At 35.6% G+C, this 22823-nt stretch overlaps 1 long non-coding RNA gene across 1 annotated transcript in view; it reads right to left on the bottom strand.

Annotated features, from left to right (window-relative positions):
- LOC307192872 overlaps window positions 1-22823 on the bottom strand; it is a 166781-nt gene that overhangs the window by 27384 nt on the left and 116574 nt on the right. The gene's annotated exons all lie outside the window — the stretch shown is intronic.

Genomic DNA, 22823 nt, shown 5'->3' on the forward strand with positions numbered 1-22823 from the left:
CCAAGAAAAACAAAGCTCATGAGATCCAGGAAAGTATAGTTATAGCCTAGGAGAGTGCAGAAGTTCTAGGTTAACAGCTTTTGACCACATGACTCTAAGATTGGAGAAGATTATAGCACTTTGGTATTTTTATATTTGGGGGAAAAGATCTTATATAATATGTGATATTTTTGTCAATAGGTATATGATAAATTGAAGCTATGGTGAAGCTTTTTCTTGTTTTGGTTTTTGGTCAAGAAGAAAAAGGAAAGGCAAATAGACTGTTCAGGAAAAATCAAATTTTGTATAGGAAAATATGAAGCGGACTAATATGTGGAATGGTTTGAAGTAAAGGAGTGTAAGAAAAGTAATTTTATTTGACTTATTCCTCACAGCTACTCTGGAATCGAAATAAGCTACAATAAAGTAGAAAGTTCTCAATATGGCAAAGACATGTGAAGTTAGGACATTCATAATAATATTGATACAGACTATTAGTTTTCAACTTTACAAATACATCTGTACAAAAGGTCAGACAAAATTATGAAAATAGAATATAATGTTGTTTATTTTTTTTGGTTTTTTTTTTTTTTTGTATATTTTTTGCCTCTGAGTCCTTGTGGGATTTTTTTTTTTATTCAAACAGAAAGTCACAAAAATTATAATCATCCTCATCAGTTCACTCAGTCCCATGTAATTAGCTTTTTTTTCATCTTGATCTTTTGTTAGCACTTTCATGAATTCATCAGTTTCCCATTAGAGTTCTGAAAATGCTTATTCATTCAGTTCAGCAGTATAGTCAGTTACCAGAAACCTGTACTTGTCAGAGTCTTTTCCATGAATTCATTGAAGATGAAACCCTTTCATAGGAACATTTTTGTGAAAGCATCAGAGTACACCCAGAATATAATGTTAATTTTAATCTTAAAAATATGCAAACAAAGAAATATCTGAGAAAAGATAGAAGGTTAAAAGTAGTGGGAGAAGATAGGATGGAAGGGCATGGGTGATGATATGTCCATCTTACCTTGACAAAACTATTATACTGACTGAGGTTAATGACATAAGAAATAGAGCTGTAAAAATTTTATTCAAAATTACAAAAAAATGACATAAAGAGTGCAATTGTGAGGATGGTTGCTTTTCATTATAATTTTTATGTACTCTTTAATTTTTATTATTTCCCGATATTACTATGATAAATTATTAATTTATGTGCAATATGGAGAATCAATTTGCTTGCTTTTTATGTTACTTTATCTCTTATGTGACACTATGCAAAAGCAACATTTTTCTCGGTGTAATTATTTCATGATAGCTGGAGGATGGCTTCATTTATAATTGCTCAGAATTTTTAATCCATTTTATTATCAAAAAATAAAATAAACGAAAGGTGATACAAAAAAACCAAGGCAGACTTAAACTCTAAAACTGATTCTGAAAAGGATTTAAGGGCAAGGGGAAGTGGCTGAATAAATTTACAACGAATGTGAATTTTCAGGCTGCCAATAAATCTGTTAATTATTAGGCAATTCATTGTGAAATATTTAACTTATATAAAAGAAAAGGAAAATTTAAACAATTAGTTTTATAGCAGATGGTTTTAACTCTCTAGTTACAAATCTTATCTCTTTCTGGCTCCCGTATTTATGATCTCTTTTCAAATGTACTGTTAAGACAATTTCTTATTAAAAATAGATTGAGTAACATATGCCTCCTAATATATGAGTTTACAAAGTCAATTGTAGTTGTATTATCACAGAGCTTTTTACATGTCTGTAGTAAGACTTACAGTCTTATTTAGATGGCAATATTAAACACATTCGTAACATATAGGCACAAATATTTTAGGGATACAATGTGAAAAACTCTGCAGTTTTCATTTTGGTGTTTCATTTCAGTACGCTGGCTGTCATTACTGTACTACGTGACGTGCTTTGAGCTCTACAGCTTAACAAAAGATGTGGGAAAATGAGAGAGTCAATGAAAAGGATTAAAGAATTGACAAGATAATAGGTGGATATAGAAATTGGGATTTAGTTTGGCAAAAATGATTTTTGGAGAAATAACTAGTCATTTGTGCCATTTTAACAGGGTGATTGTGTAAGTCACATTGAGGGGGTTAATTTCTCCATCCTTAAAATTAAAGGATTATTTTAGAAAATCTTTAAGATCTCTTCCATATATAAAATTGTGTAATTCTAGGAAGCATTAGCACAGAAAAGGTATTGTCTTAAAATATTTTAAATTGAAGCAAGAAAAGGATAGGCTACATATTGCAAAGCAAAAAAAAAAAAAAAAAAAAAAACTGTTAACTTAGTTATATTCTTTTAAAAGAATCTCTTTACAGATTTTTGTAACATCAGGTAGCTAATTTGTGTGGGGAAAATGTCTACTTATATGTTGGGACAGAGTGTATTGAGTGCACTTTAAAAATTGATACCTAATCTTAGAAATCTAAGTTCTAAAGAAACGAAAGCCAGCCACAGCTTCAGTCATTTGCTTTAAATAGTCCAGACTCACAGACCTTCTCCTGGTCCTATGTATTCTTCATCAACCCCCCCCACCTTCATAGGATCTTTGCACATGCTGTTGCCTCCATTTAGAATATTTTTCCATCACCTTTTAAGTCTGCTCATCCTGAAGATCTCAGTTTAAGCATCATTCCTCTCTTGGACATTCCTTAACTCTCATTACATCAAACTGCCCTAATATGAACTCTTTTAGCAGCAAAATATCTCCTCTACAAAGTACATGTCAGAGTTGGAATCTTCATGTCATTTGTGTACATACTTGGATGTGTTCTGTGTCCTTCTGTTCTCTAACTCCATGAGGGTAGGGACGAATTAGGGTTTGATCTTAGTTGCATTCCCAGTGTCCTGAGACAGACACTGGTACAAAGAAGGCACAAAACACATAGATGTTGAATGAAGGGATGGATATTTTTAAACCTCTATCCATAATTTTGGAGGTCCTAGCTCTCTTTGCAATATCATTATTTTCTAGAATTCTCATTCTGAGGATTGATAAAGTTCTTTATAAACTCACAATTTCTTCCTTCACTTTTACTCTCAGATGGTAGGTAATCCTTATTAATATTCAGGAAATAAATTGTTAGAATAATGAGACAGTGGGAAGGGCAATGTCATACAATATAAAAAATATCAGATATCAGAAAGACATAGGTTCCAGTCCAAGATATAACGTATTAGCCTTGTCCTTTCTTCCTTGTTTATCTGTAAAATAGAATTAATAATATTTGCCTTAACTGCTATGCTGGATGGCTTTATGAATAAAGATGAAATACTTCCAAATTTTATTGTTTTTCTGTTGTTTATTAAACTGTGTATATTTATCTAAACATAACCAGGAAAAACAATAAGCAAATCATGAACAGTTATGTGTTATTAGAGCTCTTTCAATTGTAAGTAATGCAAATGAAATTCAAATAGGCTTAAGAAAAAAGGGACTGTATTAACTCATTCAAACTGAAATGTTCAAAAGAGATTTGAGCACAACTGGATTCAAAGGCTTAAATGAACTCTTAGGCTTCACCTGTACTCTGCTTCCATTGTATTAGCTTTAGTCTCAGGTAGGACCACCACATATGTTGACTAAAATGGCCACATGCAAATCCATTGCCTACCAGGTTAGCATCCCCAGCTGAAAAAAAAAAAAAAATCTTCCTTAATTGCTGCCTCAAACATCCCAACATTCACTGGCTTGTCTTGCCTCATACTGTTCCCTGAACCAATCATTTTGAGATTTGATTAGTTAGGCCTGAGACAAACATGCTTTTGTTGAGTAAAGGGTAGGGTACGTCATACCCACACTTGGATTGAATTGCGGAGGACTGAATTGAGTTTGCTACAGGAAAAACAGTGGGCTCTTTGGGAGGATGAAATACTAAGAAGGCAAAAGAAAATATGCCTCCAATATTTATCTTGTTACTAGGATTACCTATAATCTGTTATCTACTTTTTGCTTCTCTGTGTTTTTCAATAATTCTACAATAATCGTGTACTGTGTGGGCAGTAACAAAAATATAAATGAGATACTGTATACAATAGTGTGCTCTAAACTCTAGGGAGCTATATAATGAAAGGGATTATTAAGAAGACTGGATTTTTTTTCAAATAGAAGAAACAGGGTAAGCAAAAACCTCAACCAAAACACCTTTAATCCCCATTTTAGACTTATTGAGAATGTTTTTGTAATTTTTTTAAATGTGCTTGACCTAAGAAAAGAACTTGAGATGGTTTTTCCAGCATAAAGCTGTCATTGCCTCTTAAGGAAGATTTGGTCTATTTGCTGTGAATGCCAGTGAATAACTGTGGCTTCTTATGATAACTCAGCACCTATTTCCCTACACGCTTTATGGCTTAAGGCAGCATTTTCTCATTTTTTCTTATATTTCCAGTCGTGTTCTATTATTTTATCTTTGGCACTGCAGACTGGTGGTAGATGGAACCCACGCATGGCTCTTAGAGTTGGTAGAGTCTAGATGGAAAGTGGGTCTCAACACTGTCATTTGGCTTTCCATGAATGTGTTTTATTTAGCCCATCATACTGAGAGAAACAATCTAAGTGATTATTTTCAACTGAAAGTTGCTGTTATGCTTGTTTTTTCTCACCCCCTCATCTTGCGCAGTATTTTCAAAGGACTCAGCTTTAGAAGGGCTCTGTGTATGATAAACTCTCTTAGGTCAGGTTACCCAGGAAATAGACTAGGAGACAGAGATTTGCATGCACAAGGTTTTTTGGGGAGTGCCTTTCGAGCAACACCTACCAGGGAGGGATGAAATAAGATCATGCAGAGAAAAAAGTTGTACTGTGATGTGAGAACAGAGGCTGATTCTGTGGGGAGCTGTGGAGCTGCAGTGACCCTTCAGATTTGTCCTGAATTCCGGCGAGGCGGCTGGACTTTTGTACCCAGCACAGACCAGTCACTGAATGTGGGGGCCCCTGGGACAGAGGTGCAATGGGGGTGAGGGAGCTCCTGTGAATGAGGGCAGTTCTTGAGCAGGTCTCTTCTGTGAGTGTTCAGTAGCCAACAAGTCTTGGCAGCTGAGGAAATAAGAACTTTTGTCCTTTAGGACAAAAGTGACTTAAATGGTTTTCCTCCTCCCTTTAACGTATTTAAGTTTCGTTTGTAATGTCTTTGATTTTTTGCATTTTGATTATTATGTATCTATGCATGTTTTCCTTAGAATTTATCCTAATTTGGAATTTATTGAGTTTCTAGATTCTATAAATTTATGATTCCCACCAAATTTAGCATATTTTGAAATGTTATTTCTACAATTACAATTCTGCCCTGAACTCTTTATTCTCTTCTTCTGGGACAACAATGTAACTTACTTTAGACCTTTTCCTATTGTTCCACAGATCCCTAAGTCTTGTTCAATTTTTAGGAAGTATCTCGGCAGCACGACACAGCTTCTACTACATATATCTAGTGAATTGATGGTTTCATTTATAATTGAAATTAAAATAACATTTGAAAAATCTCCATAGTTAGGGCCAAAAATCTAATTTAAGGTTTTGATATTTGTATCTAGCTATGCAAATCAGTTTCATTCTTTTTATCAGCATGCATTTTGTTAGAATTTTCTCAATCTCTTCATTTATTCCTGAAGATTAAATTTTTCCTCTACTATTATTTTCCTTCAACTTGAACTTCCTTAAATTTTTTCTTATAGTTTAGATCGGCTGGCAACAAACTGTCTTTGTTGTTCCTTGATTTGACAACATCTTTATTTCCCTTTCATTCCTGAAGGATATTTTTGCTAGATATATAATCGGAGCTTTTATGTTTTTATTTTTCCTGTCAGCATTTTATTTCACTAACTACTATTCTTGATGGATTTTTGATAAGAAATCCAGTGATTTATTTAAATGGCTTTCCTCTTCTCTTTAACATATTTAAGTTTTGTTTGTAATGTCTTTGATTTTTTTGCAGTTTGATTATTATGTATCTATGCATGTTTTCCTTAGAATTTATCCTATTTGGAATGTACTGAGCTTCTAGATTCTATAAATTTATGATTCTCACCAAATTTAGCATATTTTGAAATGCTATTTCTACAAATACACTTCTGCCCTAAACTCTTTATTCTCTTCTTCTAGGACAACAATGTAACTTACTTTAGACCTTTTATATATATATGTATATATATATATACATAGTCTGGTTTTGAGCCCATTCAGTGAACTATTTATGTAAGTAAGATAGTGTACTTTTTACTTTTAAAATTTTCATTTAGTTATTTTTTTAACATCTTTATTGGAGTATAATTGCTTCATTTAGTTATTTTTATAGTTTCATTTTCTACTGATACTTCTCATCTTTACATTCATTTCAGTATATTTGTTATGAAAGTTATAACAAATAGTGATATTTAAAATAGCTGCTGGAAAGTCCTTGTCGGATAATTACAAAATCTGGGTCATCTTGACCTTGTCTGTTGTCTTTTCACTTAAAAATGAGTCTCTTTTTCCTACGTCTTTCCATGTCAATTTTGGGTTGTATGTTGGTCACTGTTAATGTTATATTTTATACATTCTGGTTTCTATTATAATCCTCTTGGGAGTGTGGATATTTTTGTTTTGGGAGGCAACCAGTCTGGATACATCTGAACTGTAAGATCTGTCTTGTCTTTTGTGGGTGGTGGTGTAAATTTCAGCTCAGTTCTTTCAGCTTTTACTATGCTGTTTTTTTTGGTTTTGGTTCCTTTTTTTTTCATCTTGCTCTATTCTCAGTAAGTTATACTCATGAGTTGCATTTTTCCTTATCATCAAGCAATATCATAAATTACCAATTACAGACTGACATATCTCAGCTAAATTTTCTGCATGTCATTGAACTAAATTTACATTAGGGAAATCTTGTCTCTATTAGATTTATCAGACAAGATAATATTTTAATATTTTTGAAAGCTGGTCCATTAACTTCTACAAATATTTATTTTTTAAGCAATGATAAAGAAATTCTGCTTCTAGTAATGACTAACTAGGAGTTTTCGGAACAGCCTTTTTGCTGAGAATAATGAAATAAGCTAGAAAAATATTTAGGAAATTATCAGTTTTAAGACATAAAAAAGGTACCAATACATTGAAAACTTAAAGAACCAGGAGACAGAAAATGAGGAGTACCAAGGGAGGTTATTTCAGTATCTGGAGCCACTTTTACCAGTAAGATTAATGCCAAATGCTAAAGCAGTGGTTATAGGGTAATCAACTGAGCAGAATATGGGCTGTCTTATGTTGCTGGGGAAACTATGGTATTAAGGGCTCTGGGTAAATACCCCGATATGTCAGTTGGTATCTAAAGGTAGTGCATTCTACATGTGATGTTGAATGGGAACTAAATAAGCTCTCATAATAACTAATGCCCAGCTTAAAATCATCTCATCTCCTCTGTGGATTATGGCGATGTACCCCCCTGCTTCATGATAACAAAAATAATTCCTCTCTGGAGAAAGATGACATTAGTTAAAGCTTCAAATGATTGATACTAATTTTCTATACAATGGTAGGCAATGTGGGTGAGCAATAAAAAATAATCAGGCACTTATAAAATAAATAACATACAAGGATGTATTGTACAGTGAATATAACCAATATTTTATAATAAGTATAAATGGAGTATAATCTATAAAATATCAAATCACTATGTTGTACACCTGAAACTAATATAACACTTTAAATCAACTATACTTCCATAAAAAACAATCAGGTGCAAAACATCAAGAACCGGCCAAAAACAAGAAAAAAAAGCCAAGAGAACAACCACATATTAGAGTTATAAACTATAGCTTAATTAATATGTTCAGAAATTGTGACAAGATGGAGAATTTTAGCAGAGAACTGGAAATTTTAAGAGATGGGAATTCTAGAACTTAAGTGATAAAATGAGTGGTTAAGATCTCAACAGTGGAGATTTTATTAAACTAAGTGGTTGGGTTTATCAACAGACTAGATACAGCTGAAGAAAGAAGAAGCTGGAAAATAAGTCAAAAGAAAATATTCAAACTGAAGGTGAAGCTCCAAAAGGATAGAAAATTTAGAGAAGAACATAATGGATATTTAGAATATAGTACAAAAATGTCTAACAAACATGTAATTGGGGTCTTAGAAGCAGACAAAAGAGTGAATTGGGCAGAAACAATAGTTGAGAATATTGAGATTAAGAATGTTAAAAAAACTGAATAGAGTGTTCAAGGCAGAGATTCAAGAAGTGGTATAAAACCGAAGAAACACAGATACAAAGAAAAATATGCCATATGTCATATTGCTGAAAACAAAAGATAAATAATAAATCACAAAAGCAGTCAGAAATCTGTAGATTCAACTCAGTCCCAATCAAAATTCCAGCAGTAGTTTTTGAAGAAATTCATGAACTTATTCTAAAATTAAAATGCAATTGCAAAGGATATGTATATTTATATAAAATATAATAAAATATGTTTATATAAAAGCATGTACTTTTTTTTCTTAATGAACAAAGTTGAAAGACATATTACCTGCTATTGAGAACCACTATAAAGCTACGTTAATTAAGACTGTAGTATCAGTATAAGCAATAACAAATAGATCAGTAGACCCAAACGGAGTTGAGATATAGACCTATATATACAGCCAGCTATTTTAAACCAAGGTGCGAAATTAAATCCATGGGATAGGGAAGTTTTTTTTAAACAAATAATGCTGAATCAATTCCATATATCACTCCAAAATTAAATTAATTCAAGATAGATCAAAGGCCTACATCTAAAATATACAACCATAAATCTGTAGGAAAATGTCTTTGTCATCTTGAGTAGGCAAAGATTTATTGGACAGACACAAAAAAGCACTAGTCATTACAAAAACTGATAATATGAACTTTATCAACATTAAAGATAAAACTTCTGGGCTTCCCTGGTGGCGCAGTGGTTGAGAATCTGCCTGCCAATGCAGGGGACACGGGTTCGAGCCCTGGTCTGGGAGGATCCCACATGCCGTGGAGCAACTAGGCCCGTGAGCCACAACTACTGAGCCTGCGCGTCTGGAACTTGTGCTCCACGACAAGAGAGGCCGCGAGAGTGAGAGGCCCGTGCACCGCAATGAAGAGTGGCCCCCGCTCGCTACAACTGGAGAAAGCCCTTGCACAGAAACGAAGACCCAACACAGCCAAAAATAAATAAATAAATAAAATTTTAAAAAACAAATAAAACAAAAAAAACCTTCTATTTATGAAAAAAATTAGGAAAATGAATAGGCAAGTCACAGACGGAAACAAAATATTTACAGTGCATAAATCTGAGAAAGGACTTTTAACTAGAATATATAAAGAACTTCTACTTATCAATGTTATAAAGACAGATTACTCAATAAAAAGGGTAAAACTTTTGAACAGACACTTCCCAAAAGGAGATATAAGAATGATCAATAAGCACAAGCATGTAAAAAAAACACTTAACATCATTAATTATCAGAAAATTAAAACCACAATCATATATCATTTTACACCCACTGCAATGGATATATCCGTTAAGAGTGACAATGCCAATTGTTGGCAAAGATGTGGAGCTACTGTAACTTTCATAAATGCTGGTAGGAAGGTTAAATTGTTCAAATACTTTGCATAACTGTTTGACAGTTTCTTATCAAATTAAATATACATTCTATCTCACACCCTGGGAATTCCATTCTAGGTATTTACCCAAGATAAATTAAAAGCTCTGTCTGCAAAAGATTTATAAAAATGTTCATCATAACCTAATTTGAAACAACTCAAATGCTCATCCACAAGGAGAATGGAATAAACAATCTGTGGTATATTCATACAATGGAATATTGCTTGACAACGAAAAGGAAATTAATAATGCTGACACATGCCATGACAAATGTTACAAACACAACGTCGGGCACACAATGTTGAGCAAAAGAAGCCACACATAAGTGATTTTATGCTGTAGGATTTTACTTATTTGAAGACCAAAAAGAGAAACTATAGTGACAGAAATCAGACAGTAATTCTTAAGGTGAGAGTATGAAATTGAATGGAAAAAGGCAAGAGAACTTTCTGGGATAATGGAAATATTCTATATATTTTGCTTTGGATAGTAGTTACATGGGTAAATAAATTTGTCAAAACCCATCGATACTTATGTGCCTTTTGTTGCATGTATATTATACCTCAATAAAACAGGAACCCAGTGAGATGTCATTACATATAAAAAATGGCTAAAATTCAAAACAAAGTAAACATGGTAATACTAATGAGGGGTTTATGGACCCATGGAAACATCCAAGCAGTGCTTGCAATAGCGTAAGTTAGCACGATCAGTTTGGAAACCTAAAGGATGAGCTCCACAGTGCTTTGACCCAGCAATTCCACTCCTAGTTATATTCCAAAAATACATAAGTAGAAAAGGTGGTCCAGGCTATTTGTAACAATACACTATTTTAATGGCAAAACTTGTGGTATATACATTAGAGCAATGAAAATTACTACTACATGTAACAACATGGAAGAAAATTTCACAACCATAATAATTTGTGAAGGAAACCCCAAAAGAAAGTATACATATTGTGTGAGTCCATTTATAAAAGCTTCAAAAATGATTATAAATTTCTGTATGCATTTTTGTGTTTGTATGTTTTATTTCAGTTTCAGAAAGTGTATTATAAAAGAGAGAAAGTAGAGGCTGTGCTAAAGGATGGGTTTGGGGTAAAGAGGAAGAGGAGACTTGGATGAGAAGCAAGTACTTTATATTTAATTGCCATTTTTATTATCAGAAAAACATAGTATCTCTTTTATACTTATGTTCAATTTTTTAATTGATTTTTACTATATTCATCCCAGAAAAAAGTCACAAATCTTTAGCCATTGAAATTTTTTTTTTGTTCTCTTCCATATGCACTCTGCATTACAATTTTTAAAGTTCACCAATGCTATGGGAATGTAAGTTGGTACAGCCACTGTGGAAAACACTATGGAGGTTCTTCAGAAAACTAAAAATAGAACTACCATATGATCTAGCAATCCTACTCCTGGGCGTATATCCAGACAAAACTATAATTCAAAAAGATGAATGCACCCCAAAGTTCATAGAAGCACTATTCACAATAGCCAAGACATGGAAACAACCTAAGTGTCCATCAACAGATGAATGGATAAAGAAGATGTGGTACACACAATGGAATACTACTCATCCATAAAAAAGAACAAAATAATGCCATTTGCAGGAACATGGATACAACTAGAGATTATCATACTAAGTGAAGTAAGTCAGAAAGAGAAAGACAAATACCATATGTTACCACTTATATATGGAATCTAAAATATGACACAATGAACCTATCTATGAAACAGAAGCAGAATCATGGACATAGAGAACAGACTTGTGGTTGCCAAGGGGGAGAGGGTTGAGGGAGGGTTGGAGAGGGAAGTTGGGGTTAGCAGATGTAAGCTTTTATATGTAAGAATGGATAAACAACAAGGTCCTACTGTATAACACGGAGAGCTATATTCAATATCCTATGACAAACCATAATGGAAAAGAATATAAAAAAAGAATGTGTGTGTGTGTGTGTGTAACTGAATCACTTTGCTGTATAGCAGAAATTAACACAACATTGTAAATCAACTGTACTTCAATAAAAAAATAAAGTTCACCAATGCCGTATTACCTTATTATCTTGCTGAATATTTTATGCATAGACACTTCTTTCTGTATTTGCTTTCACAACTTTGCAGGTTTTTCATTGACTTCCAAATGCTAGCTTTCTGCTGAGACTAATACCTTTTGCAAGTCTGTTAGACCCTTATCAGCTTTTGTAAAGTACACTGACCTTTGTGATTGCACTGTTAAACAGCATGATTAACATACACATTTTTGAAATTAGGACATTAACGGGCTCTAAAAGAAGTCATAATTTAATTAGATTATTAATCTGTTTCATTTATGCATATTATTTACTTATAAAAACATGATTGCCTCAAATTATTGCACAAACCCAATTTTGTTCTATTGTGCCATTCAATAATTTCAGTGTGAATAACTGCTTTATAAAAAATAAATAACCTGATTAGGAGGATGGGTTAATTAGATATTTACATGATTCTAAGCATTTTTCTTCTGAAACTCCAGTATTTTAACCATGACAACAATACGACATTCTGAAAAATCAAGATTTTTCCTTTTATAGATCCTTTCATGTATACATTTTGTCCGGGAAAAGTAAATTCTGTCTTAAATATGTGCATTTACAGACAAAGGCAAATGTAATTGGCAAACAAATGTAAAATGTGTTTATAGAAAATACAGCAGCTATAATTTAATTAGTACCTACTGTATTATGGTGCCACATAGACCATTTTCATATATTATTTTATACTGAGTGTAATTTTCACTGCAAATCTCTATAATATATCATCTCTATATTCTATTCCTTTTTGCAGATGAGTAAACTTAGTCTTAGGGAGGTAAAAGGACTTGAACAAAACATATATGACTGTACTGATTTCCATTGTTACTGTTCATGGCTTTTCATGGTTCACAATGATGTGCTCAAGGGTTTGGCCATTCCAGGCCCCACCTGTTCATCCATACAGAGAAATGTCATCAAGTAGCTCAGTGTAGTGGTTGGAAAGCTCTCAACCAATAAGTGGTAGAGGTATTTCTTAATAAGGTAAAAAATATGAAAAGAATATTAACATAATGGACACCCTGGCTCATGGCAGAGGTAATATCAGTGGAGAAATAGTTTTGTTGGAGTAGTTTAGATTGAGTTCTGCATAAAACTGTAGATCTCACATTTTGCTAAATCATTCCTAACCCCAAACACTGCACTCAAGTACATGAAAACATGTCTTCTACCTCTGCTCGCTTCCCTTTTTAATGCCCCTCCCGTCACCAGCCCCCCACCTCTCTGTTCTGGGTACCTGATTATTCTGCATTCCATTCAGAGCCTATGGATTGTGCTTACGCTTCTAGATTCTTCCTCCTCCTCCCTCACAAAATGTTCCTGTCAGGTATCACATATCTTCAAAATTTTGATGTCTGATAAGCATATCATAATAGAGCTTTCATTACGTTTTGAGCATTTGTAAAAATACCTTGTCCTTGTGATTATCCTCTTGCAAGTGACAATAACCCATCTCTAAACAGCTTAAGCAAAAAGTGAACTTATTAACTTCAACTAACTAAAAAGTTACGGTGGTTCTTCCATTAGGTAGCACTTCACTCTTGGACTTAAATGATGCCCTTTGGGATTTGTCTTTCTGAGTCCCCTAACTCTGCTCTTTGTGCTGACTGCACCTACAGACAGACTCTGCCTTTTTGGAGCAAATACACTTAAAGCTCCAAGGTTACCCATGAGCAGGTGGGCATCCTCAGTGGAAAGAGAATGCATTTCTTCTAAGAGTGGTAAAGAAAGACCTGTCTCCAGCTGGTTTGTTTGTCATATGCTGACTGCTGGAACAGATTGCCACCTCATGGTGACACAGTTTTCTCCTTGGATGGATGCTTGGTCGAGAAAAAATATATCGAACTCACTCAGTATATTTTCAAACAAGCCTTAAGGCAGTCTTATCAAGACATATGTAACTGTAGGATTAGTGAAAGCATTCCTATTTGCATTTTAGCAGTTTCAGTACCAGGAAATTGACATTCCAGGAGTGTAATTTACAGATATGAGGGCTGATGCAAATGCTCCTTTGGACTATTTGGAATTGGAATGGGGGCCACAACTTCTTTCTATAAGTGGAGCAACATGCAGAAATGAATGAATTGTTCTTAGTAAGATCTTAACTGGGAGATATGATTCTCTCATCCACATTGCAATCCTGTTTTCCTTGTCAACAGCTTTCTTGTGCTGATTTTAAAATATTCTAAGGATTGTAGTTTGTTTTGCTTTTCTGGTAGCCAAAAATGTGTTCCTCCTTTGAGGGGGATTATATTCTGCTCTGGCTTGGGGTGAACACTTATACATTTTCAAATTCATGGCTTTACTCTTGAGCTTGTTGAAAATATGAAAATTCTTAAGGTTTGTGTGCCTAACAGTGAAACATGGTGCATGATGAAACATGACTAGTTTATTTAAATAGCACAAGTGAAATGTCTGCAGCAACTTGCACACCATAGAGATATTTCTCAGTGGTATACCCTGATGCCTAATATGTCTCATGTAACTGCTAGAAATTTTATCAGGGATTCCCTGTGCAGTCTAGAGTTTAGGATAAAGTATCAGAACTTGAATTTCACATCTAAAATATCCTCGTTCCACCCAATCAGGGAAGATTGGAGTAATCAGTTTGCGTGTAAAAAACGGAAACATTATCCCTAGAGTTTAATTCAGAATCAGGGAAAATACAGTATGCTCTTCCGTTAAGCAAATAGCCTTCTTTATTGAAAGTGGGTCATCCAGAGCCCAAGCTGCTTAAGGAAAACAGATGAAACACAGTAATTCCAAGAACAGACCAATAAAGGCCAAGTGCCTAGTTGATCTTTCAAAGGACAAGTCCCTCAGTAGCCATGAATGCCTGTTAAGAGTTGAACATGTCTAATTTATATATGACTCCAGGGTCAACATGATTTAGTGGGAGGGGAACAAGATATATATAATTTGTAGAAACCAATGCAAGGGAAACTGTTAAGGAAAGTTTTAAGGTTTAAAAGATTTTAAGGAAACTTTTCAAGAAAAAGTATATGTCATAGCCTCCAATTGACAGTTGCCCCACAGAGAGTAAATGAAAAGGTTTCAGCTCGTTAACTCCTTTTTTAAAGGTCTAAATAGAAACAATATAAAGTAAGATGCCCTAAAGCAGGAGAGGACACTCCTGGCATCTCAACTGTTCTGAGGCGGCTTGCCTGATAAACACATCATTACTGCATTTTCAAAGGTCAGTTTGAGGTATGATATCACATTCCTTTTATAGCATGAGAAATTCAATATGTATTAATAAAATATTAGTTTCCTTCCCAGTGATTTACAAGCTAGGAGAAAAATTTCTGGGTTTTTGGAATTTATCTTTAAACATTCAAATCCTCCTTGAAGCATGCATGCCATATTCTAGAACATGGCAACCTTTTTCTGTAGAGGACTGATAGCAAATATTTTCAACCTCTGGGGATAGATGGTCCCTGTAGAAACTGTTTAACTCTGCCATTGTAGTGCAAAGGCAGCAATAAGCAATATGTAAATTAATGTGCATGGCTATGTTCTGATAAAACTTTACTGACAAAAACAGGCATCAGGCTGGATTTGAATGATAGACCATCATTTGCCAAATCTTACTGTAGAAAATTGTTTACGTAAGTGGTAACTTAATGACTGGCTGTAGAGGTTGGTGGGTTGCGGGCATATGAACAGCCAAGTTTCAAATTACTGGGTAGTGATGTCCCAGTATGACTTTGAATAATTCTGATATCACTAGTAACTGATATAACTCATAATTCTGATATAACTAGTAAGAGCTGTGGATGGTTCTCATGTTCTAATTGTTAATAACTCTTTTGGAAACACTGATTTCTAATTTTCTGTGTACACACACATACACATCCATACATGTACATATCTACTGTGAAAATCATTTTTTGGAACACTGTTGTATTTTGGAAATAAGGTAACTGAATTATTTAAGACACTATGATACTGATTTTGTCACAGATCGGTTATGGACATTATTAGTCAACCATATTCTACTGTACTCTTCTGTTGTTACAAACAAACATCATATTTTGAAGCCACGTAATGAAGTTATTTTACTTTGCAGCTTCTGTTTTCTTGTATTCTCTGAAAATAAGATATCAAGTTAGTTCTTATGGAAGCAGTATAGTGGTTAAGAGTCTCAAGAACCTGAACTGGGAAATCAGATAAATCCATATTGTATTTTAGCTCTGCCTTTTATTAGCTTTAGGGATTCTGTGCAAGTGACATCACTTTTTTGAGCCTCTGCTTCTTCATCTGTGGGTAAGATAAAGTAGATAACATGTGTACAGCATTTAGCACAATCCCAGATGTATAGGAAATGCTCAATAATTTACAGCTATTATTATCTTTAGTAAGATGGGGAAACCACTTTGTCACTTACCATTATGTCTTTACTGTTAATATTCTTCTTGATAAGGTGGATGACTACTGTTTTTTGCTTGCCAAATATTCATTCTCGAATCTTACAGTAATTTTACTGGATTTTCCTTGTGGTTTCTAGGTGTTTAAAAGTGAGGCTGCCTTCATCTCTGGTTCAAAGTATAAGCATATGGCCTATCTTGGCCATACGACTGCTTCAAATGTGGCACATGGCCCTTTCTGGCCCATGAGATTTAATTCTGGGACATCTCTCTGGGAAAGTGAAGATGAGAGTATAAGCCTAGAGCTTTGCCAGCAGGCAAAGATATTTGCCTGAAGCCATACCACCCATGAACTTTTCATTTGTGCGTATCACTAAATATTTTGTTGTTTTTTTTTTGCTTTATCCATTTTGAAAGGGGTTTCTGTCACTTGTAACTGAATAAGTCCTAACCAGTATAGCTAATTATTTTACATTTGCTAGCAGGACAGATTCTATCAGCTAATCAACGTCTGAACTTTCTTATTATTTTATTTTATTTTTCTTTTGTAGAATAGCACATATGATTGACCGACTTTCTTTCTTTCTTTTCTTTTCTTTTTTTTTTCTTTCTTCCTTCCTCCCTCCCTCCCTCCCGCTCCCTCTCTCTCTCTCTCTCTTTTCCTTCTTCTTCTTCTCTCTCTCTTTCATTCTTTCATTTTTTTACCTTGGGGACCAAAATTCAAAGTAATCAAGTGGCAGGACCTAAACCTGTTATAAAGATCAAACATTTTATTTTGCCAGCTGAGATAATGGAGTTCTTGATAAGACTTCCTTTGAGAACAAAAATCAAAGAGTATTAACTCTGGGGGAGGGGTAATGCTAAAGACCAACAGCCCCTTTTTCCCATAAGGGAACACCTTGTCCTATGAGATTTGTCCTAAAGTGACCTGCCCAACATCCCATAATTAGTTACAAAATAGGATTAGAATTCAGGTTTCCTATCCATACAGGACTTGGCTTTTGATGTGCATTTATATGTTTAGCAAGCCATCTTGTCTGTGCTACATGAACCCGAATTAGTAAGATTTCTTGGATAAAAACAAGGAATAAAATAAAGAATAAAAAAAAAACAAGGAATAGCCACAGATATATTTCTTTTGTACATAAAGCCTAATTATACCTGTAAAAATAATAGCATCTGTTTAAATGCAGGTAATAGTTTAATATAGATGTCAAAATGTGTTAACATTTCAAGTACTTGGGGTGCTTCGGATGGCTCTATAGCTGCTAGCATTTAACATACCTATTGCTTAAAGCTTTGCATGGGGTATCTTTGGACTCAGATTCAAAGTAAATAGGAGATGGCTTTGGAATAATAACAGAGGGATTTTGGGAAGTCACTTAACCTCAGTGAGCCTCAGTTTCCTCATTTGTAAAGTATTTATAATATTAGTAACTTTAGCTTAGTAATAATGTAGGTAAAGATCAAATGAGACAATATCTGTGAAGTATGTAGCACTGGGCATGGCACATAGTGTCTTAGTCTGCTCATGCTGCCATAAAAAAATACCACAGACTGTGTGGCTTGTACAACAAAAATGTATTTCTCTCAGTTCTACAGGCTGGAAAGTCCAAGATCAAGATCAAAATGCCAGTAAAATTGATTTCTAGTGAGAGCTGTCTTCCTGACTTGTGGATGGCTGCTTTCTCACTCTGTCCTCACATGGTCTTTCCTCCATGCTTCTGTAGACAGAGAGAAAGAATGTGTGTGTGTGTGTGTGTGTGTGTGAGAGAGAGAGAGAGAGAGAGAGAGAGAGAGAGAGAAAGACAGAGAGAGACAGAGAGACAGAGAGACAGAGAGAGAGAGAGAGAGAGAGAGAAAGAGAGATATCTTTCTATTATCATACCAGTAATCCCATCATGAGAATCCCACCCTATTAAAGAAAAAATTATTGTGAGCCTTGTTAAAGTGGTAAGGCAAGCTGTGTTCAGGATTATCAGGCTAGGTATGAGGGCTACTGCAATGAGGTTTTTGAAGTAAGAGAGGTGGCTCAACTCTAAATACAGCAAGAAATGGTGGGAATTTGTAGCCAAGGATCAGGGTGGGGGTCAGTAGACGGAATATTGCTAAGAAGAAACATCAGGGGTAAGAGAGGATTCTAGCTAAATGAACCTAACAGGATTCTTGCTTAAGGGGCCAGGGAGATCAGATGTCACCTGGCGTAAGGCGGGGGGAAGAGGAACCCAATTAGCTATGGAGGGTGATCAGATATTGAGGTGGGAAATTCTGGCTAAATTGACTTAGCAGGACTCTTGCTAAAATTGTACAATGCAAGAGGTAGAAAGAGTAGGACAAAAGTTGAGGCCCAGTTGGGAAGAAGATCAAAGGAACCTGACTAAAATTTGGTCAAGGAGAGACACTTTCTCAAATCTCATGACCTCATTTGACCCTCATACCCCACAAAGGCCCTCTCTCCCAATACCATCACATTGAGGGTTAGGGCTTCCACATATGAATTTTGAGAGGATACATTCAGTCCTTAATGATTAGTAAGTGTTCATTTTAAGATTATTATCATTTTGTTTTCCTAGTCTTTCTTTAGCTCAAATATTAAACCTGAGCCTAGGTTAGCTATTTGGAAGTTTTTTCTATCCTCCCATATGTTACAATGCTTTGTTTAGAAGTCTGGGATTTTGGTGAGTTTCCTCAGGTATCTTGTCATGTAACAGACTGTGTAACAGAAGTGGAGTGGAGCACGCATCTGAAATGGGTACCAACCACAAGTTGATCTATTTGTATGAATAATAGTACAGTTAAAAATAAATAGGCAACCATACTTCTGAAAAACGGAACTACAATTTCAGGAAGCCAGTGAGTTCATTAGTTTCTTTTAATGATCTAACAAGTAACATTTCACCGGAACGCTAAAAAAGATAATTAAGCTTTTTGCATCACAGCCTGTATTCTGTTGGTATGATACGTAGCAATCCTACTCACAACAGCAAGACGTTAGAGAGGGATAGTACAGGGGAAAGGATGGGAAGGGAAGACAGCAGGGCAATACCTGGAAATCATGTTTGGAAAGAACTGTAAGACAATCTTTTTTCCCCCCAGATGTAAAGCATTTGATTGGAACCAAGTGGTGTGTATATTTCACTGAGTTCCCAAGGGGACTTGAGGAGATCTCATGAAATTGAGGCTCAAATTGGTACCAGGCAATATCCTCATCTCTTCAGTCATTCTCTATATTGGAATTTTCTCTGTGCTTCTCACCCCATTCAGAGTAGCAAATGAGGGGCTTCCCTGGTGGCGCAGTGGTTAAGAATCTGCCTGCTAATGCAGGGGATACGGGTTCGAGCCCTGGTCTGGGAAGATCTCACGTGCTGCAGAGCAACTAAGCCTGAGTGCAACTGAGCCCGTGTGCCACAATTACTGAGCCTGCGCTCTAGAGCCCGACAGCCACAACTACTGAGCCTGCATGCCACAACTACTGAAATCCACACACCTAGAGCCCATGCTCTGCAACAAGAGAAGCCACTGCAATGAGAAGCCCGCGCACCACAACAAAGGGTAGCCCCGGCTCGCTGTAACTAGAGAAAGCCCACGTGCCGCAATGAAGACCCAATGCAGTCAAAAATAAATAAATAAATTTATTTTAAAAAAGTAGCAAATGATTAATAGGATTCCATTAAAAGGTCAGTTACCTTTTAGAATTATGGTTCTCAAACTTTAATATGCATACAGGTCACCTAAGAATCACCTTCAAATGCAGTGTGGGACTTGACATTGTGCATTTCTAACTAGCTCTCAGGGGATGTCTGCCATGCTGGGGTCTGCAGACTACACTTTGAGCAGCTGTGCCAATAGAACTCTCTGGGACAATGAATATTCTGTATCTGTGCTGTCAGATAGGTAGCTACCAGCCACATGTGGCTTTTAAGCACTTAAAATGTAAATAGTGTGACTGAGAAATTGAACTTCTAATTTTATTACATTTAAACATAAATAGACATGTGGCTTGTGGCTAGTGGCTACCTGATTGGACAGCGCAGCTCTAGGATAAGACGAATGTCAACTATAACACTGCCAGTGTCCTCTCCCCCATTAAAGCCTCCAAGAGGTTCCCTCTGTATTTGTAGAATAAAGGAGGAGCTAGTCTACAAGACTCAGCTGTCACCTCAATGGCTTCTTCTCACAATCTGCTTCCCCTTCCCTGTTGCTATCACGCCCTGGGCTTTGTGCATTCGTCCTTCTCTCTGCAAGCTCCTTTACCCACCGTGTGATTTATGACATCATTTTCCTCTTGGCTGGAACACAACTCCCTTTTCCCCTCTTCCTGAGTTCATTTATACTCAGCTTTGGGTTTCAGTTCAGAGATGCCTTCCTTGAAATTCCTGCCCAACTGTCCATATTTCTGAATTTCTCTCCTTCATAGCCCGGATCCCTGTTGAGAGTCTGTGCTTGTTTGTGTGGTGGTTGTTTACAAATATCTGGCTCCTCACTAGGCTGAAATTTTATGAGGACAGGGATTATATCTCTTTCTGTTTATTATTATATTCCCAGAAATCAGTATAGGAAATGGCATCTAGTAGAGGCTGAACATTTATTTGTTGAATAACGTTTAATGTATATATTATACACACACAAATTACTTGGGGGTACTTGTTAAAAATGCAAACCCTTTTGTCCTACCTCCTCAAATTTCAGTTCACTAAAAGGTCAGGATGAGGGGTAGTGGTCCTCCTTTTTTAACAAGCACTCAAGCTGCCTGTGATGCAGTTGTTGTCTGTGGGTTCTATTTTGAGAAACAGTGTTCTAGGCAGTCCTAGAGGACAGCTAAGTTTAAGTGTATTTTTGTTTTCTTTTGGTGAGAGGGGCAGTGAACAGTAGTTTCTGCCACTCCCTTTCAAGAACTAAAGGAGAAGCCCTCCTCCCTCCCTCATATGACATACTTAAGCAAAGCTAGAGCAGAGCTGCGCACAGCTAGAAAGTATTGCTTTCGTAATACAGCCCTGTGGAGTTTCATAATGCATCCAGCAAGCAACTCGTATCCCAATAAAAGAAATTATATTAAAGGGCAGTATGTATAGAGTGGCAAAAGAACACAGTATTCCAGTGAATTGAACACAGTTATGATGTAGTTGTTCGAAAACTGCTGCTATTAATAGTATACTAGCAAGTTGTGCTATATTTATTTAAAATAAAAAGGTAACATGCTCAAGTTAAAGGGAAAACACACTGGCTAGCAAAGGTTATTTGCTTTACAGATGCAAATCATTAGTGTGGAGCTGGAAACTGAGTGAAGGTGACGAAAATAATAAAGGAAAATCCAACATATTTGGACACTCAGCCAACAGGAAGGTGGCCCATCTCATGTTGAAGGTGAGATGAGAAATGAAAACCTCACTATTCTACCTTCTTGCCTGCATTCCTCTGGTGAGAAAAAGATAATCTTAGAAGAACTAGAATTCACTTTTTTTCAGAAGGAGGTAGAGACTACCAAAGAAACGTGATCCTGTTGATATGACAGCGCTTCCTTCTTTGGTTGGTTCAGTTCATTCAATCGATACATATTCAGTAGAAGCATAGCATAGTGATCAAGAATATTCTGTCTGGAGCCAGACTGCCTGGGTTCAAATTCTTTCACCACTTACTAGCATTACCAGTTGGGAAGGTTGCTTATATATTTGAATGCCCCAACTTTCTTATCTATAAAATGGAGATCATAATAATAATCCCTATTCCATGGGTTGTGGCAGGAGCAAATGATTAATATATTTTAAAAGCTTAGGACAGTGATGGCATTCTAGGTTCTATATTAGTATTAATTTTTTGTGTATATGGGTGTATTTTTTAGTGCAGTTTTGTTTGAGGAACACTTCAGGGTGAAAACCTACCTTTGTAGAATTTACAATCTAGTGAGAGATGAGACAGTCCACAATAAACATAACATATCAGTAAATTATAATAATAACAGTAATAACCAGTAAGTAATAGAGTATGCTATGAAATACAAATGGACTGTGGAAAAAATAGCATTAAGAAAAGAGCTGGGGACTTCTCTGGTGGTCCAGTGGTTAAGACTTCACCTTCCAATGCAGGGGGTGCGGGTTCGATCCCTGGTTGGGAAGCTAAGATCACACATGCCTCATGGCCAAAAAACCAAAACATAAAATAAACAGAAGCAATACTGTAACAAATTCCGTAAAGACTTAAAAAAAAAAAAACAGAGTGGAGTTTGGGCCCTGAGAATAGTTATTGTTATTCCCCAAAGGACAGAGAGGTTCAGCAGTTTTCCCAAGGTCACACAGCTAGCATGTGAATTCTGACTCCAGAGACCATGACCACAGTCACCTGATAGGTCATGGTACATCCCACAGAACTTTGCCATTTGGAGGAGGAGGAGGTGGAATGAACCATGCACGTCAGGAGAGGAGGGACTGAAGGCCAAGGGGACAGCTACTACAAAGGCATTAACTTGGGTCCATCACGGCACGTTGGAGGAATTGCAGTGGATTTGTTGCGACCAGAGTAAAGTTAAGGAGTGGGAGGTAGTTGGGTCAGATAGATAATGAGAGGATGCAATTCATGTAGACCTCTGCAAGAATTAGGCTCTTACTTAAAGTGAGATGTATGTTTATTGAAAGTTTTTTCTTTTTTTAGCAAATGATTGTCATAGGAAAATATCAAATATAATAAGTGTATATTAAAAAAACAAGATGCAGATGATTATATATACAATTCTAGAAAATAAATTCTGGAGAGAAATACAATACACTGTTAACAGTAATAACTATC

The sequence above is a fragment of the Stenella coeruleoalba genome (genome assembly GCF_951394435.1).
Source record: "Stenella coeruleoalba genome assembly, chromosome: 10".
Lineage (NCBI taxonomy): Eukaryota > Metazoa > Chordata > Mammalia > Artiodactyla > Delphinidae > Stenella > Stenella coeruleoalba.